Source organism: Grus americana, chromosome 2 (assembly GCF_028858705.1).
Source record: "Grus americana isolate bGruAme1 chromosome 2, bGruAme1.mat, whole genome shotgun sequence".
Classification (NCBI taxonomy): Eukaryota; Metazoa; Chordata; class Aves; order Gruiformes; family Gruidae; genus Grus; species Grus americana.
In genome coordinates, this window is record NC_072853.1 from 59027777 (window position 1) to 59047934 (window position 20158).

Here is a 20158-nt window from a genome sequence, read left to right on the forward strand (position 1 = left end):
TCAGTAGCATAGCTCTAGAGTTTTCTAGACTTCAAGAGAGTACTTAGCTTAAAAGAGATAACCAGACCTACAGAGGTGGCAATAAAAGGATAGGAGGATTCAGGAGACAATTTAACTTCAAGCTCTGTAAGGGGATATGGACCATGATGTAGGTAGATATTTGCCAGAAAATCCACTAGGTTCATTTTAAAAAAAAATATAAAATCAGTGAATATCCATCAGATGGAAAGTACTTTTAGCCACCTTCACAGCCCAAGCTAGACTGGAAAGACCACAGCACAAAATTCTACAGCTCATTTCCTTGATGGTCCCAGTACCAACTTAATGTCACTGTCAAGTCACTAATTGTACAAAACATTACCCAGATAATTCAGTCCTGAATTTTCAAATGAAAGGCTTTTTTTTTTTTTAAGGGGTGGTGGGGGTGGTGTTGGTGTTGTTTTTTTTTATTTTTGAAGTGTTTTGATTCAGGATGCTGTCTCATGAATGATGGGATACAGCTAGACAAACAAATTAGCACAAAGGAAGTTAATGAGTGGATTTTCAGCTTGTTAAGTGCCATGTGATATCTATTCATTTGCATTATTTTATCCTGCAATACACAAACCAGTTTATCCCTTGCTGAATATGGCGTATTCTACCTTGCAATTTATTTTTCAGAAAGATCATGCTATAGCAGTTGTTTTGAGTAGCTGATTTTGTGAAAACATACACCCACATTTCATGCTAAAGGGCCACTCTGCAGCAAGCAGTGATTTCACTGATTTTTGACAAACTTTTGCTCCTGTCACTTTAGTGAGTTGTACATTTCTGAAAATTTTGGCTTGTTCTATTTTAAAAGTTAATTGACCTGATTTTTTCTGTCCTTAAAAGAAAATGTTTCTCATCTATTAGTTAAATATGGAGTTGTATTCTATTTTTATTGTTATTAGACTGGATGTCTAAAAAGTTCTCAGTTCAGATCTTTCACAGCTAAGCAAGTAACAAAACCCTTTTGGTTCTTTGATGACAACAAAATTCTTCAGTCTAATTAGAGAGCTCCAGATTCAATATGAAGAATGAAATGGAGGATAACCTGAAATCTGATTTTGTTTCATCACAGAGATGCAATTTACCAACATGAAATAGAGATTGGAAAGAAGAACAAAAGGTTTTCACTACAAGCATTCTGTATAAATGAGACAGTTATCTACATGGAGTTCAAACTGTACAGACAAGTTGGCCTTATACAGTAATTGTGACCTTCACCACCATCCATCTGCTACAGTGTAAATTAGAAACCATCAACTAAAGGATCCAACTTTCCACTGATGAGATCATTTAGATATCTTCAGTTCTAAACATTTCTCCTGCAGTCTGCGGTTCTGTCTAATTAATTGGCATCAAGGAAAAAAAATCACAGGCATGATAGATGCTTCTTTCCCATCTCTCTTGCTGCACTATGACAGCTCATTACAAAATGGGGGAATAGTGACACCTCAATGAATGGGAAGAAGTCAATAAAACTGGAGGGAACCAGTGGCACAGAGGCAGAAATGTAGGTGCTTAGCATACACAGAGGGTGCCAGGCAATGTTTCCAAAACCAAATAAAAAACTTTGAGTGCCTTAGTTTTGAGAAATCTCAAGCCAAACGCTTGCATTTCTTTGGGAAAAGTTTAACAGATGTACATCATCTCCTATGGATACTCTTTCAAAAAGTCAGAACACAAATCGGTTCCATTTTGGTAGTGTTTATGGACAGCAATGGGGCTGTGAAAATTCAGACATGATAATTATCCCTAGCTCCCTCCCATGCTTCATTTCTTCTCAAGAAGAGTACCTCACTACAGCATAATACTGTAATGTGATATGTAGAGAGATTCAGATGTGGCTTGAGCTACTGAAAAAGGTATGAGCATAATACTGGGATATTTTGTCCCCTAATAAGCCCTGCTGAGATGAACGGTTAAATCACAATTGCTTTTTCAGATTTGCTCCCTAGAAGTTTAAAGATTTAGCAAAAGAAAGTTGGGACAAAAGTACCCAGCTTCTCTGGCACATCACCGTGTACACAGAGATTATTAGTACAATGCTGTAAATAACATTTACGTACATCATTACGATGTCCTGAGATACACTGAGGGCTCTGGACAGAAAATCTCAAAAGAGAAACCCAGATGGCATAGCTGATTTAATGGGCCATAAAGCCACGTGCAAGCCTTTCTTGCAGTATTTTGTCCTTTAAATAAAGAAAACAAACAAACCCCCAGTTTAAGTCTGCTTTTAAGAGACTCATTCTCGGTAAGTAAAGAAACATTACTACACGAAACAAGTGACAGTAATCAAAGCATTGCAAAAGAAGCATCCAGAACTACTGTGGAACATACTGAAAGGGAAAAACCAAACATATTGGGAGAGGCTGTTTTAGCAGAACAGATGCCCACTTGTTCAATAAATTGCCTTGGTTTGTATGTTTGTTTGTTTTAAAAGAGAATCTAAATTTCTGAGAGATAGTTACATTTAAAAACCACTCATCATGAATAATACAGGAAACGTTCCTGTTGCACAGTTCCAGAGTAATGATAAACTTCCATACATGAAATTCACAATGTAGTAAAGTTAATGTGGGCTTTAAAGGGACGATTTTTGAGTACTGAGACAGTGCTGAAGAGTTCTGTCTTGTCAAACATTTGTTTGGGTGTAAGTAATTAGCTGCTCTGCTAATTTCCTAGTCATGTATAGAGAATTTCTTTTTCTTAGATGTGTGAGACCAGCTATTCACTTACTGAAGAAGTGCATATAGAGAAACAGGTTATTTGGTTTGGAATCAGTTAAAAATGGCTATTATTTCAGTGTGCATTTTACTCGAGTACGAGTACCTGATATTTGTTACTCTGTAGGGAAATGTTGGCAAGTAACGACAACAGAGCTTGAAGACTCAATTGCAATATCAGTGTAATTGCAATGTCAGTTGTTCTCAACAACATATGGTAGTTTTTTTTTTTCAATAAAAAAGTCTATGAAACTTAATCCATTTCTACGATTTAGTTATTACATCAGATTATCAATCAGAAGTAATGTGAACAACATTCTTAATATCACTGCTTATAAATTTGAAGTGGCAATTTAGAATTAAAACATTACTTGGTAGGCTAGATCTGTGAATGCCTCTTTAGCTCACATTCGGTAATTTGGATTACAGAACGTAATCAGCAGTTTAATCATTTATTGGAATTACTCAATAATGAAGAAGGCATGAAGAGGGAAGGGGTGCATTACCAACCTGTATTAAGCAAAAGCAGTAATGTAATTGCATTGACCCATTAACTTTTTATTTTCTACTAGGATAAATACATTCTCTTTTATTAATTCTCTGTGCCAAAACTTATCAATATGACCTTCATTCTCACCGTTTAATGTCATTGGTTGTGAAAGATGTGCACAATGACACTTTTCATATAGCAACAGCTAACAATCTAACTGACCATTACCACCCTTTTATATTCCCTATTCCACATGATCTACTTTGTTGGCATTAATGTAAAATGTCACAATAAATTAAATGTTATAGGTAGAACCATACCTAATTCTTCATAACTGGTTTGAAATGAAGTATCAAAGTCACACTTGGTACACATCTTGTCATTTACAGTAGTGCAGAGCCACATAAAGCTCTCACAGATTATTGCTAACAAAAAACTCCATTTTGTTGCCAAATCTTTTGAATTCAAGTTCCAGTTCTTCAAGGTCTGCAAGTATGGCCAAAAGAGAAAGGAATCACTGGAAAATAAATCACTGGAATAAGAAATAAATTTTGGAATTCAGAACCTCAGAGAGTTGGAATATTTAGGATCATGGTATTAATTGGTCCAGTATAAAATTTTAACCTACAAAATTCAGAATCTCTCCAAATATTTGGGGGGATTAGTGTCTAATTTACAAATATTTCCACCTTGGTAAACACCGATGTGCATAACATGACGTGCTTAATATGAAAGTCTCATTTTAGAAACTGCCAACTAATGAAAATATTATAGTTCCACTGAATAAGATGAAAGTCTGTGAAAGAAGCTTTACTCAAAATATAGTAACTCCTTCACCATTTTAGATGGCAATCTAATTAGACACTTCCATATGCAGTAGTATAAATTTAACCTGAACCTGAAAACTAGGCACATGCGACATCTGTGTTAATTATACTCTGACAATTATTCAGTTAGTAAACAGAAGCAAGCAAATTAGTTAAGAAAAAGCATGACAAGAATTGCATTTAGTGAAAGTCTCTGCAAATAAAATATTTTAAATCAGCTGTAAGTGTATAACATGTATTGTAAATATGTCATGTGAGATAGATAACAAAGTAATTTTAATGTCATAATTGGATACTTAGATGATATCAAACATAAACTGGAAAACAAATTTTTTATAAGGATTGTAACTGTAGTGGATTACATAGCTGATATAAAACACAGAAGTATTTTTACTTCTTGGTTTCTTAGTGATATATTTTAATCATCGTATAAAAAGTAAATGAAATAGATGGTAGAGTTCACATATTTCTGTTTCTATGAATTTCACGCTCAGTGAGAAACAAGACTGAACCTATGAACTTTTGTCACCTAATTTCACAAGCCTGAGCAACGCTGTATATTTAATTTTAAACAAACAAATCCCATCACCCAATCAATCAACTATCCACGCCGGATGATATGACATATATCTCACATTTTAAACTATGTTAAAACATAAAATGGAAATCAACATTAGAAGATCATTTTGTCCGAAGTTTCCCTACATATTGGAAAAACTAGACATGTTAGCAGGGAGTTATTAAGGCAACATGAGAAAAAGTTTATCTGTTCATGATTTCAGAGTTTGATAAAACTTCATTTTCAAAAACCCTAGAAAATGGTTTAAGGAAAAGTCTTAGCACTAATAGCACCAATACGCATTTATAGCCATTACAGAGATGGTATAGTCATTACAGAGATGGTATAGTCATTACAGAGATAGTGTAGTCATTATAAAGGTGGCAGGTAGGAGCCAGGGAAGGACAGAGGATGCGCCATGCATACGAAATCTTCAGAGATCTTCAGCTGCCAAAATTTGGCCATTATTTACTGTACATAAACAAACACTAATCTGGAGGCTTGTAACCTGTCCAAATCTTGGTTAATTTTTATGCAGTGAATTCCTTGTCAAAAATGAAGACTTTCAAAGCACAAAGTCCTGGAGTTCTTCAACATAATTGGTTGCAATAATTCTTTTTAAAAATTGATCAAAATGCAATGTTTCACTTGTATATTATTCGCAGCAGTAGCTGAACTGTTTCAGCTCAAAAGCAAAAAAAACCCAATAAAAACAACCAGAAATCAGTCTGAAGCTGACGCCCACTCCTGAAAAATTCATCCAAAGCAACTAAAGCCTTTCAGAAGTGTCAGACAACTACATCTTTAAGTGGTGCTCAAAACAGTGCCTATAAAACTGATTCAGTTATGGGGCTACTTGCTGAATACAGTAGCAGTTGCAGCTGAGAATATACTAGAGCTGCACTTCTGGGAAAGCTGTGACTTTCCCAGGCCTTTTTCATGGAGTTTCAAGCTACATTAACATTTTGGTCAGGTGGAAAAATGCCAGTTCAGCCCCTTGTCACACATTCAGTGAATGCCTCTGAATAACTGCAACGGCCCTTAGTAAGCCAAGAGACTGTTTTGGATGAGTCAGTGACAGAACCTGGCTCCTGCTAACGAGAGGCAAGTAAGCTTTATAGACTTTAAAAAAATCTAAAAGGAACAAGAATAATAAACAATAAATCCTTGCAAACCGTTTACTTAATACTTTCCTCTGATGCCAACAACGTGGGATAAAAGATTTCATTGGTGACACTAAGCGTACCTGAGCAGCTGGGAGATCAATCAGGAGAGCTTAAGGAGGTGAGAAGAACAGCCTTCCCATACACAGAATTTGGGCAGAAGCTGATGGAGGAAAATGATAAAGGAAACAGATGGACTCAGTTCATCCATTCCCAAAAATGACTGTTTCAAACTGGGTGAAGGTGTGGGCTTTACTTGACAGTGCCTATGTACAGACTGAGGATGAGGCACGTGATTCAGAAGGACTGGAAATCCAGATTTCTCCATCATGAGGGACATGGCTGGAGCGTTTCACAGCTCCCCTCTGGACAGCACACGTGCATCCTTCCTTTGGAAACCCAAGCAAGGCAGGAGCCGATGCCCGCCAAGGTCTTGGTACGGGAAGTGGGTGCTCTAGAGGCATGTAACAGCTTTGTGGGCTTTACTGAGACTGGGAGGAAAATGGTTGAGAACTGCTATAGGACACATTTGGAAATGAATCTGTTTTGCACAGCCTGAGAACATGATGAGAAATTTGGAGTTGTGTGCACTTCCAAGAGAAATCTAATTTTCTTTGAATGAGCGTGCTCTTTGAGAAATGAGCCCTTATTTATGCAAATTGTTTTTAAATGAGAATATTTAACGAAAGGATTTGATCCCCATATAATGAAAGCTCTTATAAATGTGCACCTAGGCAGCACAGGCAGCCTTATTGCCTATTCAGGCACTTATTCTAAGGGTTTCTTTTTTACTCTTTGACAAAGTTTAGACTACATGTTTCTAATTAGAATGAAAAATAGTTAGATGAAGGATATTTTCAACTCAACTATTCTTCAGCTATCCTTATAAATCTAAGAAAGGGTTACCAGACTGACAGGTGGCAGCATGGCCCAGTGGATGTTTAATTGCTTAGAAACATTTTGGGCTTTTCGTGTTTTAAAAGAAAGAAAAGGTTCCAACCTTTCTTTGTTTATATGTCACTCAGAAATGGTTAGTTGTAAAAGTTCTGACCTTGTTCTGCACCTAATACTCCAAGGGAGATATTGCATAGGGCATATTTGAATAGATTTGGTTAAGAAAATACAAAAATTAAATTTTGATCTCTTAATATTCAATTATGCTCAAACTATGCTGAAGGAAATTTCAAGGAGGTTGTAAGTTCTTTTGGCATGCTAATGTAACAGATGCGAAAGCATGAATTAACAGCTACAATGGAGAGCTGCCGGCAGGTACTGATTTGTAAGCTGATCTGAACTCTTGAAGGTAATTGAGTGACTTAGAAATGACTTAACACTGAAAGCAGAAGGACCTTTTCCTACCCATAATTCTGTCCTAAACTTTCTTAGAACCCTGTTTTGGGTTGGAAACTGCTGCTGCCAAAATAATTTTTCTAAAAATATTTCCAAGCTGTTCCTGACTGCACAGCTGCATGAATGCTTTGTGGTGACCCAAGGGAGGGAAGATGTAGAGATTGGAACAAGTGTCTGAAGATGGGGATGCGTCCTTTGTTGACAGTTCTTCTGGCTTCTACTGCTTCAAAGTTATTGTGAAACTAGGCAGTGTTTAGGGATTTTGCCAATTTCTCTCTGTTTAGCACTGCTGAAAATCTTGTCATAATAAATTTAGGGTACTCTTCAAAGCCAGCCCAAAATAATTCATTATTTTGTCACAGAATCACAGAACAGTTGAGATTGGAAGATGCCATCTGTCCCAACCCCTGCTCAAGTAGGGCCAGCCCTGGTTGCCCAAGACCATGGCCAGATGGCTTTTGAGTATCTCCAAGGTGGGAGACTCTACAACCTCTCTGGGTGAGTTGTGCCAGTGCTTGGTCACCCTTATGGTGAAAAAGTGTTTCCTGATGTTCAGAGGCAATCTCCGGTGTTGCAGGCTGTGCCCATTGTATCTTTCCTGTTAATAGGCACCACTGAAAAGAGCCTGGCTCTGTCTTTGCATCTCCCTTCAGGTATTTATATACTTTTATTTGTCTTGCTGAACAACCTTGTCAAGCATTTTTCTTGCTGAACCATCTTTGGTGGCAAAGTCAAAACTGAACTTTGTAACTATCTCTGCTGTTCTGGTCTTGGTGCACCCCTAAGACATGATGAGAGATTTCTCACAGCCTTGCTGTTTTCACCACAAAGTTGTTTTATCATGAACACAGACTGTTCTCTTGATGCTTGCTATCCTGCAATTGAAGACTCCCGATTGACAGTGCTGGAACTAAACTAATATATGGCTAAAGAGGTCAGATATCCTTGGAAGATGGGAGACATTGATCTTGACTAAGTGCCAGCTCTGTGCAGGTATTCTCGTGGGGCAAATCCTAAAAGCAGAATAGAGAGACAGACAGTGTGCCTCAATTTGGCTGGACATGCTGCATTTTCTGAACCAAGGAGTTATTCACAGGCAAATAAATACTGTTGGAGTCTGTTTGTTTCATGTGATAGGAATGAGGAGAGATATTGATGGTTAGAAGCTACTGGACAAGCAATTTCACATAATTGCAGACATAAAATCCTTCAGCTCATTAGGCCAATCTGATTTTCAAAGGTGCTTATCTTTTTCCTACTCTTCCCTATTCTGAATGAAAATCTCTGTGGTTTACCTAGGAGGATAGTTCAGCCTTCATGATGTCTTTTCTAAAATTTTTTATCCTCAAACTCACCTTCTTTCTAGAGATTGCAAGAAAGGAGTGAAGAATAACCTCATTTCAATCCCAGTAAAAACTACTTTACTAATCCCAACTTCCTTTCCTGGAATCCAGAATGTCATTTCTTGCCTCTAGCTTGTGTTCCTACAGAAAACTTCAGACTATCAGCGTCAAAAATGAAATCCTGGTAACATATTCTGTGATCCTCTTTTAGCACCATTATCTGTCACTGCTGACAGTATCCTTTCTTGCTACTTGCTGGTTACCATCCTCATCTCCTCCCTGTGGTTCAGCTTTCTGCCTTGCTAGTTTTGTACCCAGCATGTGGTATCTTCTTCTCCTTCATTCATTTCCCATGTACCTCTTAGTCCATCACCTGTTACCTTGATTACCTCTATCGCTCACCAGTATGCACAGCTTTGTACATCTCAGAAGTGCAATTTTTATATGCTGCTGCAGCATCAGATAAAAGCAGGAATGAGGTAAGCAGCTGAGCTGCTGTAAACCTTCACTAAATCACCCATGTACTTAATTTTCTTCTTCTGAGATCTCAGAAGGGTAAGGACTGGAGTTGAAGTGCCACCCAGACTTCCATGGCAACCTCTAATCATTTTAATTGCTTTTACTTTGTTTTGCATTGGACGTTGGAGGACTTTGCTGTTTTTTAAGCAGCAGCAGAGAGAATGAACCAGATTTTTAATTTTTCTAATACAATCCAATACAAGAAATTGAAGGAGAAACGACGATTTATGCCAAGCCCTAAACTCTTGAAAACATGGGTTTACAATGAAAACACTAACAGATGCTTTGTGGTAAAAAGCAGAGGAGTGGTTGCCATGGTATCAGATGGCAGGGAAGGTAGTTCACTTTTTAAACTCTCTGGCAGTGTACGTGTAGAACCAACAAGTGGACATCAATGCTGGCAGCCACTTGTCGCCACACAGCACTTGGAAGGGCTCCATGGAGGCTGCTGCTGTAGCTCAGCATTACTGCACTGGAAATCGGGATTACCAGTTGTTCAGCAGCGACGGGGTGGCAGGCTGCGGTAGGCAGATGAATGAGGAACAAATGCCTGGATTTCTTGCAGTTTATGTATTCGCTGTTTAAAGGGACAAAGTCTTGCCTCTTCTCGCCCCACATAACCAGTACTAAAGAAAGCAGGAGGATGGTTTATACTTTCTGACAGGTGGACAGAATAATCAACACTCTACCCAGCAGAATCAGAGTATTAATGAAGTCAGCAAGACGGCAGCTGAGAAAGGGGCTAGAAGTCTTCTTTACCTCAAGCCCTGCTTATAAAGCATCTCTGTAGTAATTGCCTTTCACTAGAAAAAGAGTGTATCATTAAAACAATCATTTACTGGCATTTTGAGAGCAAACTACATCCAGAATAGCTAAAAGCCTGGTGGATAAGATATTTCTATGGGATGTGGGAAACACAGGCTCTAGCGGCTCTCTGGAAGCAGGCAGAGCAGGAGCTTGAAATCTGTCTTTCACATCCCGGCAGTGTGCTTTTTCCCAGGGGCTTGAGAGTCAGCCTCTCACACCACTGCTGTAGCATGAAGCGTGTTTTCAAAATTTCAGCTGCTTTATCCTTACCCCTCCTGTTATTGAATGTATCTTTGGTGGGCACCCAAAATAATTCATGTGGGAGACATAGTGTGAGATGAGGAAATTTCACTCAAATGAAAGCCACCTTATTAAAAGCAAGTGTGGGTTTTATGTGGCAAGAAGTTTTGGTATAACAAGATATGGAAATTTCATTAGATCCAGATAGTGGAAAAGGTCAGTTGTTACTCACTCAGTTCTTGGGACTAGAAACTGAAAACTTTTGAGTACAGCCTTTTTCATAACACTATCTTATTTCTGCTTTTGGGAGGAGCAGATAAAGGGGAATACTAAGAAAGCACTAGGAACATCAAAAGTACTTTGATTCAAGAGAAGAGTCTTATCAAATCTGATTTTGTCACTGCTGGTACAGCTCCTGAGATTCACACTTTGGCAGCTGATATTTGCACAGTGTTCTAGGTAGGAATTACTTTCAGTGCTTAATAAAAACCCTGAAATCTCATACCTGAAAAATGGCTTTCCTAGTGAGGTGAATATCACACAATATAAACTTCAAAATGCATGAGTATTGGATAATGCTGGGCTGGAAATCTGTATCTCAGAGCCCAGAACCTTTCTACTTCTATAAAGGTGGAACTCATGAGTTAACATTATACAGAAAATACTTACTCATACAACTACACTATATTTTTTTTCTCCTGAGCAGCTCAGAAGAATTTTGCCATTTCCTACAACCATACATGCACTACAAAAATTACCATGAAATTCTAAACAATTACATCTTTTATCTGTCTATAGATGCCAATTCATATTTGCTTATCAATTTGTTAAAAAAAATAATATGAAATTACATAGAATCTAATTTATTTTCTATAAAACCCAACTGGTTTTACTTAATTGCATTCTATATAGGAGTTTTATTAAACACCAGTAACAGAGTTATGAAGTGGAAAATAGATCCCTCTTTTGTTAGAACCAATATTCGACCCAGGTCTTGGCCTCCGACGTAGAATATTCAACAGTAATCTTATTTTCCCATATTAATTTTCTTTTCATAATGATTCCACTGTTGGCCTGCAATTTCTTTTTTAATTAGTTTCTTGGCATGTACGAAAGTAAAACTTCCTTAATTTTATGCAGAATTTTTCTGTGCACTTTTCTCCAAAAGTCTTTTTTTCCAATGCGAGGTTTTAAATTATAACTCTCAACCATGACTAGTTCTTCCAGTCAGTAGCTGGCAAAATCTGTGTTTCAATATTTCAATTTGTCTTCATGTTTAGTTCTTTTTTATCCACATAGGCAGTATAAAGCTGTCAGACCTGCTCACATTCTGTAGAGATCTGGGTGGAAGTTCATTAGACTTACGTATGACGTCAGGGCCAAATACTAAAGAGAATTTTAAAAAAGTCATGAAGAAGAGAAGCTGGCATGTGGCAGACCAACCACTATAGTCTTGTTCCAGCTCGCCAGCAAGGCCCTTAGTATTGGCAGACCCATCTGAGTGGCAGCAGAGCAGTATCTTCCAACAGTCAGCAATCAAACATTCGTGCCAAAACCCAACAAAATACTTATATTCTCAAGCTACCCTTTTTAATATCCTTCTAGTTTGTCTATCACAAGCAAATAAAGAATGTTTGCTATGTTTTACCTTCCAATTTGCATTATTTTTGTTTCACCCTTTCTCCAACAAAAATCCAACAACGTCCATGGAAGAAATGGGACTCTCTAAGCAGATGGAACATTTCAGCTCTTATCAAAAAAAAAAAAAAAAAGGTGAAATGATATGATGTATGCAAAAAGGGAACTTGTAATCTTGTTTTTGTCATTCTCCCTCTTTCATTACATTAATGTATCTCTTCCAGAATTGCAGTAGATCATCTTCAGTCCAGCTCTTCATGGATCAGAGTAGATATGTGTATGTAAGGTTTCATGACTGGAGTGCCAGACTGTCAGTCTTTGGGAGACTGTCAATGCCAGTTTTTATCCATGAAGAAAACTGTTCTTATTTACCTTTTCTGAGAACTTAGTGGTTTTACAAAATATTGGGGTGACATACACTTTATTTACCATGCTTAATCTCCCTCTTTATCCTCCCCTCCATGCCCAGTGTTAATTACACATTTCCAGAACTTCTGCCAACAGTTGCTCAAATGCTCCTGCAAAACTCTTGCCTGCTAGGGGAACCTGTGAATCTGCAGCAGGAGAACAAATTATCAGAATGCAGAATTGTTAGCTGGGGTAAAAATTAGGGCTCCTTTAGCAAATCCCAGGCCCCTGAGACCAGAGAGAAAGTCTGGAGCAAGGAAGACCTACCCTCAGTGGAGGAAGACCATGTTAGGGACCATTTAAACTGGTGAAACTGGATGTACATAAATTCATGGTTGCATCCACGAGTGCTGAGCGAGCTGGCTGATGTCATTGAGGGGCCATTCTCGGTTATCTTTGAAAGATCATGTCAAATGGGAGAGGTTCTTGAAGACTGGAAGGGAGAAGATGTCTCTTCTATCTTCAAGAAGGGTAAGAAGGATTCGGGGAATTACAGGCCAGTCAGCCTCACATCCATCTCTGGGAAGTGATGGAGGTCCTCCTAGAAACCATTTCCAAACACATGAAGGGCAGGAAGGTGTTTAGGAATAGTCAGGATGGATTCACACAGGGGAAACCATGCTTAACCAACCTGATAGTCTTCTAAAATCAGGTGACTAGGTTGATAGACAAGGTTTATGTGTGGTTTGTCTTCACTTTACTAAGGCTTTTGACAGTGTCTCATATAACATCATCATGGACAAACTGACAAAACATGGGTTAGATAAGTGGACAGTGAGGTGGACTGAAAACTGGCTGAACAACTACTGCCCAGATGGTTGTGATCAGTGGCACAAAGTCCAGCTGGAGGCAATTCGCTGATGGTGTACCACAGGGGTCAATGCTGGAGGCAATTCTTTTTAACATCTTTGTTAATGACCTGGAAGACGGAACACAGTGCACCCTCAGCATATTTGCAGATGGTACGAAACTGGGAGCAGTGGCTGGTACACCAGAGGGTTGTGCTGTCATCCAGAGGGACCTAGACAGGCTAGAGTATTGAGGTCAGAGAAATCTCATGAAGCTCAACAAGGGAGGAACAATCTCGTGCTCCTGGCTGGGCTGGGCAGACGGGCCCTGGCTGCCAGGCCCTGCCTGATGGAGCTGTGGGGATCCCCCATGGCCCCTGGCCCCATGGAGCCACTGGCCCTCACGGGGCCTTGATGTGATGCTCTTTGTCTCCCTCTCTAAAGATTGGCACTTAGTCGACAGCTCTCAGCTTCCCAGTCCCATTTCTTAAAGACCATGATAATGGTTCTGAGATTGCCTCAGGCAAATTTTTTTAAGTATCTAGGAGTGAATTTTATCAGACACAGCTGACTGCAAATCATTTAACTTGGTATTCCCTAACTTTTTCTTTCTGTTTTTTGTGATATTGTATCCTTTGCTGGTAGCTAACTATGTTTTTAATGGAGACTATCACTAAAAGGCTTTAAATACTTTGATCTCTCTCATCTTTTTTGATCCTTGTGTCATCTGTCAAAGGATTTCCATCTCTTCTGAGTCACAGTGGATCAACATCATGCAGAGAGAAAAGGACAAAAGTCTCTTAAAACTAGATAGAGGATCTCATGACCAGGCATTGTAGAATGAGGGGATGCACCTGAACCGCTGTTACATAAAAGACTATAGATTATGACTGACTTCTGGTGTATTCCCTGATATCGGTCCTCCTTCTTCCCTTTCCTGTGTCTACCACTTGAAGCCAAGACATACTAATGCTTAGTTTCTCTTTTTGAATTATTTTTGAATTATTCAGAATCTTCTGATTTACACATAAAAAATCACTAGCAACTCATAGTATCAATAAAACCTTCTATGAAGTGATTTAGCAGCCCGCTTTGTTGAATACTTTGGCAGAACAACAATCTGAAATCAAATCAAAGTTTGATGCAAAGTGACTTTTTTGTGGTTAATTGTATGAAGAACTCCATGCAGGTCTGACCACTACAAAGAGGAAGATGGTACCATGAAAGCAAGAAGCAGCATTACTAAAGTGAATGATATGAATTCCCTAAGAAAAGAACAGAACAATCTCTGAGCATTTATTATGTAAAAAGAATACTATGTAGTTGAAATAATATCCATATTTCAAAGTGAAATTGAGATCTCTTTCAATGATTTGACATTCAAGTATAATCCTTGGATTGTAAATGAGTCTTTTTAATTTCTTGAGGAGACCGCCTAGAATTTCACATAAATAAAACAAGTAAAAAGAAAGATTTTGAATTATTTTAAAGCTTTAGAGATTATTTTTCACCAAATATAGCTAAATCACATATATTTCATAAGATGCTGCGGCCGAATATTAAAAACTCTTATTAATATTCTGTATTTCAAAGCCTTATGTGTGGGCAATTTAAGCAATTAAAATGTCTTTAAATAACTTTAATGTTAGGGCAGAAACCAGTGAAATCAAAGGATTTCAAAGTCAAAGCAGACCCTTTCTTTCACTTTTCATTTTTTTCTTTCTTCCTTTAAATACAACCTCAGCTCATTAAAGTGATTAATACAAGCCAGGCATATGGCATTATTTGTGACTCAGCCTTCTTATGTCAATGAAGAGATGCACATTGGCTTCAGTAGACTTAAGGTCAGAGTCTGTATACGATATAAAGTTTCTGAAGCCATATCTTCTTGTATACACCAAACCTATTCTCAAAGACTTTCTGTCACTTAGTGAGTGTGGATTTACAAGGATAACTATAAAGCAATATAATAGGCATTTCCATTAGCTCTGGCTAGCCCTGTGTGCACTTGCACATCACACGGTGGAGTGTAGCTTTCTACATTTAGTTTGGGGCTGTGTCTGCTACAGGTTCTGTCTGTATATATTATCACATGTAGCACTTATCAAAACATTGTTCAAGATAAAATATGAGGACAGTGGTTCATGGTACTTTAAACAATATTTTTCTTCAGGAAGCAGTTGTTGTCCATTTTAGGGAATATTCTTGTCCTCCATAGGAGAAGCTCTTTTAATTCTGAAGAAGTACATTCAGTCCTGTCTATCAAGGGGAAAGATGTGACAATATGTGGTTTTGTGTGAGACAATGTGAGGAAATTAAGGTAAAGGGGCAAACAGTAGACACCCCAAAAATGCTTAGAGCAGAAGTGTGAGAAATGGAGAAGAAATCGTCTACGGTTGGTCCCTGGTAAATCACTCTCCTCCAATAATCCTCTTTTTCTATTTGGACTATGTCTCCCTTCCTTTTAAACACCTTAAATAGACAAAACATCCAAATTCAAGATTTTAATTTTCTTTTTGAGGTCTTGAAAAGTTTTCCTTGTCCAAAACTCAGCTGCTTGACATCTTCCCTGCCTGCGTTCTGCCCAATTTACCATTCCTTTTCCCCTTGGTCTGATAACTATCTGTTGATTATTTTTTCTTTGTTAAAATCTCATGTGAAGAAGACAGACTCTTTTAATTTAAATATTTTTTCATTAAAAAATAGACCCTGCTTTGAGATGCAACCTTCTTCTGATCATCTGGTGTTTACTCGCTTTCTTGCTTCTCTAAATTAAAGTTCTCTTGCCTAAATGTTCTTTCAATAAAACTTCCTCTCTCTCTTAAAAAAAAAAATAAGAAAGAAAGAAAGAAAATGAACCAATGACATTAAAATATGTATTTTGGTAACTTTTTAAACTAATGTTTCCAGATAGACATTTCATTTGCTGAAGATTTACAGGGACATTATAAAACCATAATTGTGTAATAATTAGACAGTACTATAAACTATATAAATATCAACTGATTATTAAAAACATTCATTGTAATAATAGCAGTTAATCCTCTTGAATGTGTTTTTAATAATAGTTTTACATTTAATGTAGGACGAATGACTTATTAAAAGTAAATTTTATGTGTTTTATATTCTCCACATGTTTGGCATTAGGCCATTAGCACTAATGGGATTTGAATGGTATTGAGTTCAGGATAGCCCCCAAGTACAAATGTGGGAACCTTAATTAAGTTTTTATTAAAATCTTCAATTAAATGCAATGCTAGATTATTAAGATATTTTTGCATATTGTTTAATGTCAGTTAGTTATTAAACATTTTTACAGGCTTCAGAAAATGGTCTCAGAGCAAGCTGATAGCTAAAATTTATATGAAAAGTGTTGATGATCAATTTTCTCATCTTGTGGGCAAAATTGGGTTTTAATGGAAATTTTCTAGCTAGCTGTGATGCTGAACTGGAACAGAACCTAATGAATAGGTTAGCAAGTAACAGGCTTAACTTCTAGAGGGGAAGTTTCACGTTGAGAATAAAGAAAAGCTTTCTGGCCCCAAGTGGAATGAGGTACCAAAGTGGCATAGACTGCAGTGGGAGTTGCACAGCAGAAAAAAAAAGCTACTTTGCATTGTGTGTTTGTAATAGCTGGCTAAGGAACAGTGGGACAATGAACTACTGAGGTCTAAACTGATAAACTAGATTGACTTGTGCTAATGTCACTGAGCAAGTTACCATCTTACTGTTTCTGTCTCTTTTTTTATGCGATGTGGATCATACTGACTGTCCTTACATTACCAAAGAGGTGAATTAGTATTGTTAAACTCTTTGAAAGAGTGTAACTCACAGGTGAAAAAGAATGATTTTTATGCTTCTGTATGAGATGTCCAAACTGAGTGGAATCAGCTGTGCAGAGGCAAAGGACACACTCCCTTCTATTACAGACCACAGCAGAGGCATTGGAAAGGAAAGGAAACTCAAATACCAAATGCTATTACTCAGACCAATTAAGTTAGAATAACAGATACCATATTATTGTGTCACTGAACTACAAAAAGAAGAAACTACCTACTTGAATTAAGAGGAAGGCAAGCAAGTGATAGATTACAGTATTATTTCTCTGAGGTACAAATATTCCACTTTTATCAAGGCTATACTGGGAAGCTCAAGTTAGCTTTATATAAATGTGTCAAGATCAAGGGGATTAAACCCTACAAAAGCCTTCCCCTGCCGAGTTCAGAAAATGTCCCTATGGTATATCTTTCATATTTTTCCTAAACAAATATATTTTTAAATAAAAGTTGATACTAATATGAACTACTTTCTTTAATGATATGTTAAGCACACACTATTTATTTTCATTAACTGAGAGTGCTTCAGAACATCATTACTTTTCACAAATTACAAAGATGTTCAGCAGCCAAATCTATTTATCTATTTATACCACACTCATTAACATGTTTTCTGAGTGCCTAGATTCTCCAAGGCAGTTTGCAACCAGTGGCCCCTACTGAGGGCGAGTTCAGCGAGTGCTGTATAACCAACGACTCAACCCTAAAAAAGCCAGCAGTCCCCATAGCTACACAGGCAAAAGACACTGCTGCACTGGGAATTCCTTTCTCTTTTCCCGGTGTCAATGACAGTGCAAAGGAGGTATTTCAGCTGCTGTGTGGAGCATAATTGTTAACTGTTAGGGTTTTTCCTCTATTCCGGTTTCCAGGACGCTTGCAAGCAAGCAGCAGAGAATCCAGCTTTAGCTCTGAATCTGTATGTGCCCTTAAAATTTACCAGTGAATAACTGGAAATGTCTCTTGCTACAGCATTTAAAATTGTCCTTTTGAGAATTCAAATGATTTGAAAATGGTAACATGTTCCAGCCTAGGAACAAGTGTGTCCCGCAGCCTAGATGTCAGGGAGGACAGCAGTTAGGAAAATAGCTCCGTCTGGTGTGGGAGGGGGAGACTGTAGGTACTGTCTCAGTTGCAAGTGAAGTTTGCAAATAGACTCTGTGAAATTAAGAAAGTCAAACTAGACTCTTACAGGCCAAGATGCTCTTCTGTCTTAGACAAGAAAAATCACAGAAAGAATGAAAAAAACCCTCTCAACCATCCTAAGTCCCGAATGAAATAGTTAGAAGACTGTGTTGGAAGATTATGACCATAAAATATGACATGACGCTGTGGTTTGAATTAGAAAATAAAGCAAGCATATATTCCTGAAAAATGCAATGATTTGATAAACAGAGCTGTTAAAGGTATGGTCTTTTTTTGAATTATGGGGTTTTTTTCAATGTTAGCAAGTATTAGAGGTAGGAATTGGCAATAAACTATCTATAATAGGATGTAATGCATAAATTAGTTGCATTTCAGTGACATATACAGTGATACATACATGGCCCCACCTGTGCTGTTCTGACACAATGCTCACTCATAAAGAGTCACTTTTTCCTCTTACAGATAAGACAGGATAGCAAAGGATTCAGGAAAAGAAATAGAGTTTTACAAAATGTGTCTGGCAAACAGAGAATTCAAGAGATCACCTTGTCCATAAACCTGTCCCCCAAAGTGTTAATATCTATGACAGATGTTTGTCTAAATTGAACTTAAAGGCTCCATAATATCCCAGGCTTAACTGTCCTTTTTATTGGAGACTTTTTTCTAATGACTAATCCCCCATCTTTCTTGCTGAAATTTAAATCCATTACCTCTTATTCTATTCAGCATTGACATGGAGAAAAGATTAATGCGCCCTCTCCTCAAATACCTGTGTCTGAAAACCATTAACATACTCTCCCATTAGTCTTTTCTTCTTTAGTCTAAGCACTCCTAGTAGCTTTCCTCATAGATAGTGATTTTTTTTTTTTTTTAAAGATTATTCTAATCCTCTGGACTGTATCTCAACTGAGGACACAAGGAAACAAAAGGAAGTTGAAGGATTATCTTAGACAACTTGCAAACCAAATGTCCTTCTAGTACGGTGTGGGGTTTTTTTGTTTGTGTGGGGTTTTTTTTGGAAAAGCATAACATTGTTGAATCACGTTGTGCTGGTCTTCTGTACTAACTCATTGGTAGATGGGAAAGTGTGACACAAAGATGAAATGATATCACATCACACAAGAAACTCATGTTGAATCTGGAAGTGAAACAATGATCGGTTTTCTTTTTGCATCTCTTAAACCCAAGATTCCCTCAACAGATTCAAAATGTAGCAGCATTATTGTTTAAATGGTTATTCTGTATTAAAAGTCTACAGAATAAATAGAAAAACAACCATACTGAGACAAAGGGAGAGAGTTTGACTAATTGGTACATGCTTCTTTCCTTTAGGATTTGAAATAATACTCAGTGGTGTTGTACCCTTCAGGGAAAAAGTGGACCCCCGCATTTTAAGTGAAAAGAATAAATTAAAGGCAGCTATCAATCCAATTTTAAGTGAAATATCCCAATGGGGCAAAAATGTGATGAAGAAAATTAAACGCAAGAGGGAAATTACAGCAGAATATTAAAATAGGGAAGAGGAGAATTAATAATGAGAAAAAAAAATCACTGAGAGATTTCTTCTGTGGTATTCACTTATGTTTTCCCTATTGATCACTTCTTACAAGTACTTTTAGCTCCACCATGTCATGCATTAGGTGAAAGCAGGGCTTGGGACATGTTATTACTACTTGCAACATCTGGTCCCTAACACGTTCTTCTTTGATCAACAGTATGTCATGTGTTATAGCGAAGCAGATTGCATAGTTCATCCTTACTGAACCCTCACCCTCAGGACATCAAGTGAAAGGCAAACTCCATCTGCCTCAGAGAAGCCAAAAATAATCTGAAATGTAGAAATTCACTGTGTGACATGACAAGAATTAGTATTAAAAGAAGACTTAGAAATAAACTCTTGCTGCTTTTGTAAAAGCAGAACAGGCTTATTTTTTGTAGATCATGGTCTGAAAATTTTTTTCATCTTGCATCACTTTGTCTCCTATTTTTTGCAAGTTTTCAATAAAGTGCATGGCTTGTAGCACAACCTGGAGCCAGGCATAACATGCAGCAGGTACTGCACAATCTTGTTTCTGAGATTAGCAAACAGTGATTAGAAAGATGGCATCTCAATTACACACGAGTAAATCAACACTTTTATGACAGCTTCCAAAACTGGAAGGCCACTTTCCTCTCTCTCTTTTCTCTGTGCAAAATTAATTCAGAGTTTTTTACCTCAGAGTTGCAGAGGAAATCCAGAGATAGGTGCAGCCCTGGGGTGAATGGAGGCCCCGCTGTCTCCCTAGGTCCTGTGT